The sequence below is a fragment of the Cryptomeria japonica genome, chromosome 3 (assembly GCF_030272615.1).
Source record: "Cryptomeria japonica chromosome 3, Sugi_1.0, whole genome shotgun sequence".
NCBI lineage: Eukaryota > Viridiplantae > Streptophyta > Pinopsida > Cupressales > Cupressaceae > Cryptomeria > Cryptomeria japonica.
In genome coordinates, this window is record NC_081407.1 from 263,662,960 (window position 1) to 263,676,159 (window position 13,200).

Genomic DNA, 13,200 nt, shown 5'->3' on the forward strand with positions numbered 1-13,200 from the left:
AAGTGCACAACCTGTGGTTTGGTTTGTAGGATAGAATCCTCCACCTCAGAATAACACATATATTCCTTCTAATCAAGGTCGCATCACATCTCACGATGAACCAAGACCTCGTCAGCAAAAACAAAAACACACATACACTCCCTTAGGGGAACCCATTGAAATAGTATTGCGACAACTCATTTCTCAAAATTTGGTCACTCTCCCTAAAACATCAAACTATGAACCTCAGGTCAAACCCGCATGGTGGCGAGATACTGAACACTGCGATTTCCACCAAGGGAGAGGACACAAGACAAGTAATTGTCATCGATTGAAAGATCTTATTCAGGATCTTATTGATCGAGGAGAAATTGAAATAGAAGGATATGACCCAAAAACAACAAATAATGATCATCTGATGTTCAAAAATCCACTTCCATCACAAGATCAAAGGGGTCCTTCCACTTCCAGGAGAGGCACTGATACCACTGATTATACACAGGCTGCGTATAATTATAATATAAATCACCTGTATGATGCCAATGAACAAGTTGCAACTATAACCATCAAAAATCCCCACTCCATTTGAAATGTTGTTACACATTGCGGCAAGGTTACCATAAAGGCAGCTCCACAAGGCACCACCTCCATACCAAAGTAGTATAATCTTGTGGAACAATTAGACAAAACGCCTGCGCTTATATCCATTTTAGAACTATTGCGCATATCGCCATCCCATTAACCTATCTTGGATCAAGAACTCCAAGAGGCGTCAGTCCCTGCAAACCTGAATACAGACCAATTTCACGCCATGGTTGGAAGTCTAAAGTCATCACCTTGTCTCACTTTTTCCGAAAGTGACAACTCTTCTTTCCAGTAACCTCATAACGCTTCACTACACATTGAAGGCTTTATCAACTAGCATAGGATCAAGCGAGTCTTGATCGATAATGGAGAAGGCCTGAATATTTGTACACTACAGTTGGTCATAGCATTGGGATATGCCATAGAATCAGTGGATCCTCGCAAGAAGATCACAATCAAAGCCTATGATGATGCAGAGCGTTCATCTAAAGGAGTTGTGGTACTCCCAATCCGAGTGGGCCCTATGGTAAAACACATCATCTGTCAGGTTCTGGACCTTCCTCTGCCATACAATCTATTATTAGGAAGACCTTGGATACATGCCATGCAAGCCGTTCCATCTACCTACCATGAATGTATCAAGTTCCCACATAACGGTGTAGAGATCACAATCCTGGGCGATGCAAATCCCTTTGCGTATTGCCATAATATCAGCCATCAACCAGAGATTACCATTCCTAATAATAGAGAAGCCATTTCCTCCAGATCATATATAAGTCCCGCCTCTCTTGCCAGTTTGAACACCACTATACCAAAGCAAGAAAAGCTTAAAATGAAAATAGCAAAGGAAGGTCCTAGGGAATACAACTTGAGTCAACTCTTTTGTGTAGGACAAATGCCCACTTCTCCTAGAACACATGGTAAACCATAGTAGTTATTCCAGCAACCACTGATCATGCCAGCATGTGCTTTGATGCCTTTCATCCTTGGAAAGAGTCAAGAAGAAGAAACCCAAGATGAGGACTTAGCGGAATGGATCTATAAAGATCCCATCACCACTGATATACCACAAGCTATGCTTCCTACGGATCAATATGGCAAAGGCCTCCTCATTATGCAAAGAATGGGGTATGATGGTCAGAGTGCTTTGGGATATTGCAAACAAGGACGACATGAACCACTACTACCGGAATTAAAGCCCAAAGGTAATACAGGCCTAGGCTTTGAAAAAGAGATCTTTCCTAAGCTCAGATTCAAAGGAAAACCCAACAAACCATTATGTCAGCCTACTACAAAAAGGACACCTTTCATTATTAAAGCAGCATCAAGCACCATCCCAACTGCCCCACCGAGGCTCAAAACCCCAACACCACCATCTACAATACCAATCATCCCACCAAGCAAAGCAGTAATCCCATCAATAGTACCATTAGCAGCAACAACTGTATTGGAACCCGCAGCAGCATCTATGGCACCAGTAGTTCCAGCAGAAGCCACTGAGTCAACACTACCGATACTCCCCATACCAGATCCTTTAATCCCCATCAACCTTCCTGCAACACCGATCACTACAAAGGTACATCAACCAATCACACCTGCAATATTTAACTCCAAAGACATCCCAGTATGGTATAGTAATCGGATGCTGGAAAGTGACTTAGAGACCGACTCACATGAGTGGGAATTTGATTCTGTACATCTTAACACTTCAGATAAGGAAGACACATCACTACCTCCACTACACAAAGACATCCCTATTTATGGAGAAGAATAGATAAAGACCACTTGGGTTCCTGAACTGGAAATATCTTCCACAGACCCTACGTCTCATCCTATGCCTGATTCTGATAGGGAGAGTACCATTAACGACCTTCACCATAACGTCTTAACCCTCACTGATACATCTAACACACTTAACCTAATCGATGAAGTAATGCCCATTATCCACCCTGAACTCATCAAATGGAACCAACCAAATCCCCCATGTCTTGACTTCTTCCAAAACAATGAGGATATCATTGACTTTTTGGAATTAAGGGATAACCTACCAAGTGGGGATCACAAAGCTGGATTCGCCATTGAACTTAATAGCACAACATACTTCGGGGTGCATGCCAAACCTTTCAGCTGCAAAAACATAACAATAAAACATGGATCTTCCAGTGAAAACCACACCGTGGCACTGTTTGATTCAACAAAACTAAAAAGAAAGAGCATATCCAATGGTGAAAACCTCTCTGAGGCACCTGAGGATGAAGGGTTTGACATCCTCCCCGCTAGTACACAATAGGAATGATCAACAATTCTCATCGAGGAAACCAAAGAATACAATGTGGGGACTCCTGAAAATCCTCATCTCATACATCTGGCATCTCTTCTCACTCCAGAGGAACAACCTAAATTTATAGAGTTCTTCCAGAAGCATCAGATCAACTTTGCATGGTCATATGCAGACATGCCTGGGCTTGATCCTGATTTAATCATGCATCACCTCACTGTAGAAGATGGAGCCAAACCTGTCAAGCAGAAGCTTCGCAAGATGCATCCTCAGATTGCAGTGCTAGTCAAAACAGAACTCAAGAAACTCCTAGATGTTGGTTTCATTAGACCAATTGATTATGCAGATTGGATCTCCAACATTGTGCCTATCGGCAAACCAAAAGGGGGCATCCGCATTTGTACTAACTTCAGAGATCTGAATAAGGCATGTCCTAAGGATGACTTCCCCCTACCAAATATCGACATCATAGTATACCTTACAGCAGGACATGCCATGCTTTCACTCATGGATGGCTTTTCAGGATAAAATCAGATAAAGATCGCACCAGAAGATCAACATAAGACAGCCTTCATATGTCCATGGGGCACATACTACTAGAATGTAATGCCTTTTGGTCTAAAGAATGCAAGAGCGACCTATCAACGAGCAATGACTACTATCTTTCATGATATGATGCATACCATAATGGAAGATTATGTTGATGACTTATTAGCAAAATCACTCACTAGAGAAGGTCATTTGGACATATTAGAGAGAATCTTTGATAGACTGGAACAATATCATGTTCGACTCAACCCAAAGAAATGTGTCTTTGGAGTAACCTCCGGGAAACTTCTAGGATACATTGTCTCAAGCAAAGGCATTGAGGTCGATCCAGCAAAGGTTAAGGCAATCATGGACATGCCACCTCCAAAGAATATCAGTCAGCTAAGGACACTACAAGGATGGCTCCAATCTATCCATAGATTCATCGCACAACTGGCTGATAAGTGTCACCCATTCACACACCTGCTACACAAGAACATCAGCTTTTAGTGGGATGCCCGATGCCAACAAGCATTTCAGACGCTTAAAGACTATCTCATGAATACGCCATTGCTGATCCCACCAGATCCAAGTAGACCATTGTTACTCTATATCTCAGCGACAAGTACAACATTGGGTGTACTACTGGCACAACATAATACAGAAGGAAAAGAGTGTGTTGTTTACTACATCTCTCGCACACTGGTGGGCTATGAACTCAATTACATGCCTATTGAGCGAGCTTGCCTAGCAGTAATCTTAGCAGCCACTAAACTGAGGCACTATCTATTAACACACAAGGTACAACTCATTGCAAAGATTGATCCACTCAAGTATTTACTCAGCAAAGCAGCATTGACAGGTTGCTTGGCCAAACGGGTGATGATTCTAAGTGAATTTGACATCGAGTATGTAGACCGTAAAGCTATCAAAGGTCAAGTTATTGTAGATCAGTTGGCCGATGCACCCCTCATAGGCAATCATCCTCTCATTTCCAATTTTCCAGATGAAGAGATATTCATGATCACAACAACACAGCCATGGAAACTATACTTTGATGGTTCATACACTAGGCACGGCTCGGGGGCAGGCATTTTTTTTATCACACCTCAAGGTGATAGCATCCCAAAGTCTTACAGGCTCACATTTCCATGCACCAACAACATCGTAGAGTATGAGGCCTTGATCATAGGACTCAGGCTAGCCGTACAATGGAAATTACGAGAACTGCAAGTATATGGCGACTCACAACTAGTCATTCGACAAGCAACAGATGAATATCAGACCAAGGATGATAAACTCATGCCATATAAGCAAATGGTGGACACTCTAAAGACATCATTTACTACTATCACTTTTGAGCAGATACCAAGAGATCAGAATCGAGCTACTGACGCTATGGCTACCATCGCATCTCTCCTAGATCTTCCATAGAATTCAACACGCTACGAGTTCTTGGTCGAATAGCTTTGGATTCTCGCTTATGATATCCCCAAATCCGAAATGATATATCGCCTTGTCAGTTCTGAATCCCCATGGTATGGTGAGTTCTACACCTATCTCCGCGATCACACCCTTCCTCCCAACCAATCAAATAACCAACGTAAAACCTTCATTCACCAAACTGCTCGATATACCATTTTTGCTGAGACCCTATACCGATGCAGTCTTGATGGTACTCTCCTTTGATGTTTGGAACAAGATGAGATAACAAAGGCCTTAGAAGAAGTACATGAAGGAATTTGTGGAACTCATACAAGCGGTCCATCACTAGCCAAGAAACTCTTGTGCAATGGATACTATTGGCCATCTATGGAAAAAGATTCCTACTACTTTGTCAGAAAATGCAAAAAATGTCAAGTTCATGGTGACCTGATACATGCACCAACCCAGGAACTACAACCAATCACAACACCATGGCCTTTTTGTCAATGGGGCCTTGACCTTGTGGGTAAGATTCATCCATCTTCATCTAATGGCCATAAATTCATTATTATCGCCACTGAATATTTCACAAAGTGGATCGAAGCTGTTCCACTTACCCAAGTCACCGGCAAGCAGATCGCCTCATTTATCCTCAACTACATCATCTGCTAGTATGGTGTACCCATGTCCATCATCACAGATAATGGTCTTCCTTTCAAAAATTAGGATGTCTGCGAACTTTGTGAGAAATTTCATATCCAACACCGCTTTTCCACTCCCTACTACCCACAAGGCAATGGTCAAGCCGAAGCATCCAATAAAAACATATTGAGGATCCTAAAGAAGACAGTCAATGATGCCGGCTATGATTGGCATGTTCAACTGAATCCAGCACTATGGGCATATCGAACTAGCATTCGAACCCCTACAGGCGCAACTCCCTACTCATTGGTCTATGGTGCCGAAGCTATCTTACCTATTGAGGTTGAGATACCATCACTGCGGGTTTCCTTGCATAATCTAATAGATGATGAAGCGTACAGAGTCTCATGCCTCCAAGACTTAGAATTACTTGATGAGAAGCGACAAGCTGCATACAATCATCTCAAAGCCTATCAGTAGTGCATGAGCAAAAGCTACAATCACTGAGTTAGACCTCATACATTTGAGATAGGTGATCTTGTTCTTCGAGAGAATCCTCAGAACCAACCAAACAGAGAACATCAGGGCAAGTTTGAATCAAACTGGCTAGGCCCATATGTTGTCACTACTGTATTCGGGTCCGGGGCATATCAGTTGGCTACATCAGAAGGAGAACCGCTCGCAGATCCAATCAACAGCATGCACCTCAAATGGTTTTATACCTAAGCTGTACAGAGCATCAGGCTCCCATATATACTGGCAAAAATACCAAAAACATCCAGATAAATGACTTGAAGAAAATACAAAAACATCAAAAGAGTAAAAAAAATAAAAAATCATGCATCCAAACAGTGAACAACCACTCTAGTGGCACCTTGGGTAAGTGCAATGGTGAAAACCTGGCAAACAAGCGCCACTCGTAAAAGGCTATGGCTCCATTGTCTTTCAAACTTGTTGTGATCACATCTACTTCATACATACATCCATCCATCCATCAACCATGGCTTTTTATAAATCTACAAATCCAAGAAAGTACTACATGCATCTTACATCCCGCTTTTTTATAGTCATGTCTAAACTGGGGGCAATTCCCTTAAACTATTGATGGAAGTGGATTCTACATTGTCTTGTGATTCATTAAAGTTCTTCATTTAAAACTATCTCACAAAATCCACAAACATTCAAAACAATTCAAAATCCAAAAACATCCAAAACACTTCAAAATCCAAAAACATTCAAAACGATTCAAAATCCAAAAACATCAAAAAACATCGAAAATCACACAAAAACATGGCAACACATTGTACATACTCGTCAACGTAGATACCAAACAAGCATTGAAAAAAATCCTCGCACAATGATCACTTCTCAAATTGACCAAAACAATCAACATCAACAATCAAACTGTCTTCAACAAGGATGCATCCTTCCTTACCAAAACAAAGACAAAATGACATTTTCTTTGACAAGAAAATTGTGTTAAGCTATCAAATACTTGGTTGATTTGTGAAGTAATTCATTCGTTTGTATATCAGGTTTCTACAACATTGTTTGTGTATCTTCAGTGCATTATTCCAATGAAGTTTTGGGGCATGTACTAATGGTGTCTACGTGGGAAGTTCACTAAGCTACGTGATCATAGGCAAAAATACAGTCATAGATCACTACAGCTTGTTGACGACAACGTATACCTCGACCATATGAGCATGAACCATTACCAAGGATCCATATTCTTTATTCTTTATGTATATACTATTTGTTTGTAGGTACAATGCTCTTTTTTTGGTTCCTTGTACCTCATCCAAACTGGATAAAGGTTTTATCTCTTATTACGGTATGCACTTGTCTCAGGATATGATCAGCCTAAGATCATGGAGGATGATCCAAGTCATGCATGAAAGGAGATAATCCTTGTCTGTTTCACAAGTAATACTTAGGTCAACCTGATCCATTATATCAATTTGCTTGTATTAACTTTCTATATCAAATCCATGTAAGAAATACTCTGGTCATCTTGAATCTTTATGTCAAGTTGCTTGTATTTTCTTACAACATTTTAAAGCTCAATGATGAAAATAGAGCACTATGGATCGTCATCTCATCTCATCTGTATATATTGCATTTCGTTGCATTTCACCCCTCCATACAATCATAATAGCTGCATATCATGCATACATAGTCATAATAATGCATACTCTATTTTACTCATCTTCTTCCATAGGACTCGGTCCTAGTCCTCCATATCTTCTTCCATAGGACTCAGTCCTAGTCCTCCATATCTTCTATCTAACATCGAATCCCCCCTCACCCTCCCTATCTTGATCATCAACATCATCCTAATCCCTTCATCGCTTCCCATCCCCACTCATCCATAAAATTAAGCCAGTTACTTTGTCTACACAGATACATCGACTCCCACAGACCTAGACTATCAACAGATACTCTGATCAAGTATCTTCGGGTCTCAACAGGTAATCAATCATGGTAATCCTAGACTACATCAGACATTTACCATAATGACCTAGTCTCAACGGGGTTGCCATGATTCCCCACAACCATCCATCACACGCACATACTATCAATTGATCAACCAATCAAACACAATCCAATGGACAATTACATCAATTGTCTACATCTCAACGAGTATTTTGCTTCATATACCTTGACTTCATCAGGCAATTACATCAATTGTCTAAGTCACATTAGGTCACTTTGATTCACTTACTCAAACTTTATCTTGTCCAAGCGACCAACTGACATCAACTGTCACGCAATTAAATTGATTGCACCAGATTGTCCAACCAATTTTGATCAATTGTATAGCATCAATCCAAACCCCACACTACATCTGCTATGTATCTCTTACATGACCTCAGGGTACTCGTTGGCTTGTTGTTTCTTCATATTCACTCCATTTTCTCCCATTCTTTCATCATTAGTTCTAATTTCTTCTATTCTACCTCCCTTCCACTTTTCATTCTTTTTCGAGAGATCGCCCGATTTTTCAAAAAAATTCGGCCCATCTCTCGAGGGGAAATACCACCCATTAAATTTACATTTTATGGGGCATTTCTTCACACCTATTTTTCTTTCTTTGAAATGATGCGATAAACCGCACCATCTCAAAGAGGGGCAAATGTAGTCACATAAATCTGTCCACTTAATTAAAATGAATATTTAGTATTTATTTGATTATTTAACCATCAATCAATAATTAATTAAATTAATATATTTAATTAATTCATCTTAACCCTCTTCTCCTATTAATTAAATAAATTATTCAATTTATTTGATTTAATTCACTTAACCAAATTCAGACCATTAATTAAATAAATAAATCATATTTATTTACTTAAATTTTCTCTCACATTTAAATAAATTAATATTTATTTAAATTCCCCCAAAATCCCACCTCTCACATTTAAATAAATTAACATTTATTTAAATCACCTTTATCCTCTACCCACTTGTATTTTCCTACAAATGCAAGTTGCACAACTATTTTAAATAAATCATTTATTTAAATCACCTTTATCCTCCACCCACTTGCATTTTCCTACAAATGCAAGTTGCACAACTATTTTAAATAAATTATTTATTTAAAATCCTATTTATCCTCACCCACTTAAAACCTTTAATGGTTTCCCTTAAAGTCTTCAAACTTAATGGCTTCCTTCTAGAGTCTTCTCAAACCTTTAATGGTTTCCCTTAAAGTCTTCAAACTTAATGGCTTTAAAGTCTTCAAACTTGATGGCTTCCTTCTATAGTCTTCTTAAGACTTTAATTACTTCCCTTAAAGTCTTCAAGCCTTTAATGGTTTCCCTCAAAGTCTTCAAGTATTTTAATGCTTTATCTTCCTTTTTTTCATTTAAATAAATTAATATTTATTTGAATATTTATCCAAATGCAAATTACACCATTTAATTGAAATAAATGTTTTTATTTTAATTGAAAATACCAAAATTCCTCCCACTTGCATTTTCCTACAAAATCCACTTGCATGCCTAAACGCCTTCTAGATTCTTCTAAACCTTTCCTAATTAACCTAATCCATCCCCTAAATATTGTCACATTCCTAAGCAAACTGGAGTCACTTCTCAAAGAGTCCAAAGTCTTTGAAAAGCAATTAATGATTTGTGTGTTCAACAAATTAACCTCTAAAGTCTTCCAAACCACTTATGGCTCTTACATGACCATTAATGGTTAATTCCACTTGCACCCATGGTTAAGGACTTTGACCCCTAACTTAACCCTCATGTAACCCATGTGTCTCTTCAAAGCATTTATTTCTTTGACTAGGGTAACCATCATGTCCCCTCAATCATTTAATGCTCCTTATCTCTCCTCTCAAGCCTCCTCATGGTGACACTTGTCAACATGGGATTGGGTTGAAAGTCTCACATGAATTGAATATCTTTCAATCCTAACCCTTGTTAAGATTACTCAATCTTAACCCTTCATTTCCCCATTTCTTCTATAAATAGAACCCTTCTCCTCAAGCAAAGAGGAAGCATTAGAGTATTGTTGTTATACTGGCATTAGCATAGAGCTTTTTCATAGCATCACTATCTACACTTGCATAGCATTTGTTTATCATATTCAACCATCTTGAATCTCCATATGGCATCCATGGCTAGTGCTAAAAGCTGAGAGCTACATTCATGTGGAACTTGGAGAGGAGAGGAACAAGGGAGAAGCATCAAAAGGCATCATGGAAGCATCTTAGGGAGGCTCTTCTCCTTTCTTTTATTTTGTTAAACTTCTTTCATGCTTTTTGAAATCTCTTTTGATATGTTTGGAATGGTTTTTAGTTCTTTGTTTTGTTTTTATGGTTGAAACTAACTTATTAACATTGAACTTTGTTGTTGCCTTGTCCCCATTTCCATGACATCAGGACCAAAACAGCCCCCCAAAAAGTTTGAAATGTCAAGATTCTAAGTGTGACCCATATGATCTTTTGCCTCATATGTGTGCAATTCTAGTTTGGTGGCAATTTAAGGTCAAATGGTTTAAAAATGAAATATATTTAGGCCAAGCCCATTATGGACTTGGCATGCACTCCATATCAAATGTGAAGAAGTCACTAGTAGGTGTTGGTATGTTAGATTTCACTTGTTTGTAAAGGTTCATAAAAACTAAGTTTAATTGGCCCTTGTGATTAAATTTTTTCCATTGAGATTGCAAAGAAATTTTAATCATCACTTGTTTCATTTATATGAAATTGTAATATTATTTAAATTATCTTTTTTGATGATTTAAATAAACATGGCAAAGAACTTAATCAATAAAGGACCAAGTTCACATAAAGTTGAAGTGTTTAAGAGCTATTTAATTAAATTTCCTTGAAGAATACATTTTTAAACTTGTACAATGAAGATTTTTAAAAGGTCTCAAAATAGGGTGGGCTCTAGTGTGTTATTTGAAAGCCTCAAATTATATTGTGTGATAAATGAGATTAAAATACAAGCAAATGTGAATGGATTTTTGGTCTATTGGTGAAGTCGAAAGGTTCTAAATAAGCCCACCAAGAATCAAATCTTGCTAAGTGCCATTTACACAATCCTAACCCTATGCATGTATGTATTGCGTGTTTACGCACACAAGAGAAGAGGGGGAGAAGTCTTAATAACTTAAATGTGCTAGGGTTGCGTTTTGAGTTGTTTTCTGATCTTCTCTTGCAGGTGTGATATGGGAATTAAGATTTAATCATAACTAAAATAAAATAACTTCTTCTCACCTCACGTGAATATGCTTACAGCTAAGGATATGTAAACGCTATCTCTGGACCAATTTTTTCAACTAAATTGCAGATTGGTTTCAGATTCCCTCGATGTTGAAAATGATAAGAAAACATGTAAAATAGGAAGTTGATTGCTTGTTTGATGTTGGAGATCATTTCTTTTTTAAATATATTATAAAGTTTTTATTGCACAAAAATAATTGTATATCAGTTATATGAGGGCACCATGCACACCTCATTCAAGTTGATTTACTTTAAGTGGTCAAGGCTTCCAAGAATGACAAATTTTGAATGATACAAATATGTGGTGGAAATTGTGCCAATTTGAAAATATGATGTAGAGTATATTTACAAAGGGGTAAATTTTAAAGATACAATCAACTATATGGTGAAAGGCGAGCCAATAAATGGGTTTCTACACCCAGATTTTCAATTCAAACAGGAATGCAGGCAAGAAGAAGAAGAATAAGATAGTTTTTAGCTGCAAGAAAAGTGAAGGCACATGAAAAGCAAGAGAGGAGAGAAGATGAAGAATATTTCAGATCTACCATGTGTTGTTGATCAAAGGAAAGAGAATTTCATGTATCAACTTTAGATATAGTCTGGATCTTTCTCTTTTTTTATATTCTCCTTCTTTAGTTTTAGGATTATAGTCCCAGGTTTTCTAGATTTATAGTTTTTTTTACAAAGTGGTCTCTTGGTTCTGGTGTTCATTAAATTTCAGTTTCAAATCTTGTAATCTATGTTCTAATAAATGGAAAAAAAATCAGTTTGTAGTTTATAATGATCGATGTCATCCTGTAATCTCTCCTAGGTATGTAGGTATTATCCTTCAAATCAATATAATCAAGGATTGTAATTGTTTTTTATCACACATTTGCTGCAATAGATATTTGGTTGATGGCTTTTGTTCAAGGAGTAAGTTAAATTTTCTTTCAGTCAATTGTTGAGGATATTGTATTACTTTTTGGCTGATGGCTTTTGTTCAAGGAGTAAATTAAATTTGCTTTCAGTCAATTGTTGAGGATATTGTATTACTTTTCTAGGTTTATAAGAAGATTACTTGTATGTGTTGAACCCAATGTTGGATTAAGAGGGGGGCGGGGATGAATCGGTCAAAATAGATGAATTAATGTAGCATATGAGCAATTAAACAACAATACATATCATCACATGAACATCAAGATTTATATGTGGAAAAACCATGGTGGGAGTCAATCTACAAGAATATATCCACTATAAATAGAAATGATGATGAGGGTAGAACCCGAGACTTAGAAAATCAAAGCAATAGAAACACAAAAGATCTATTTTCTTATTGATCAAAATATATTTTCAATACATGCAAATGCAATCAAGAGGAATAAATCCTCGCAGGTTGCAACACATTACAACTTACGAAATATTTTGGAAAACCCATTCTCACAATCTATCTTTTCCAACTCAAAACTATTACAAGTTTTCACAAAAATGAGTGGTAAATAGCCTCCCTATGATTTGGAGCCAAAATTACAATTTGAAATTTAAAATTTGGCGGACAGGTGGCAAAACTTGAAATTGGAAATTTTGAATTTGAGCCAAATTTGAAATCTAGAAACTTTTCGAAATGGTCCAACTTTCGGCAGCCATAACTTTTGATCTGGTGATTGGATTGCAGGACCATTTGAAGTATCAAAAATCTCTTAGAGTGAATAATATGATAAGAATCTTCTCTGTCGATTCCAACCATTTGCAGGGCTTTTTGGGACCATTTAGAGCCTAAAATATGACTCAAAAGAATTTTCAAGTAATTTTCGGGATATTGAAGCTTGAATAACTTGCAAACCATAAATGATTTTGAATTGATTCTTTTGCCATAGTGCTTATTTTTCTATTTTGAAGCTTCCTACAATTTTTTCTCCATCTGCCTTCAAATTGAAGCTTTCTAAAAATAACAGGCTGGCTAGAAAAAATAGTTGGACAATTCTGACAGTTGAAATTTCTTATTCGTCCAAATGGGTATACAGAAATGCAAAAAACATTA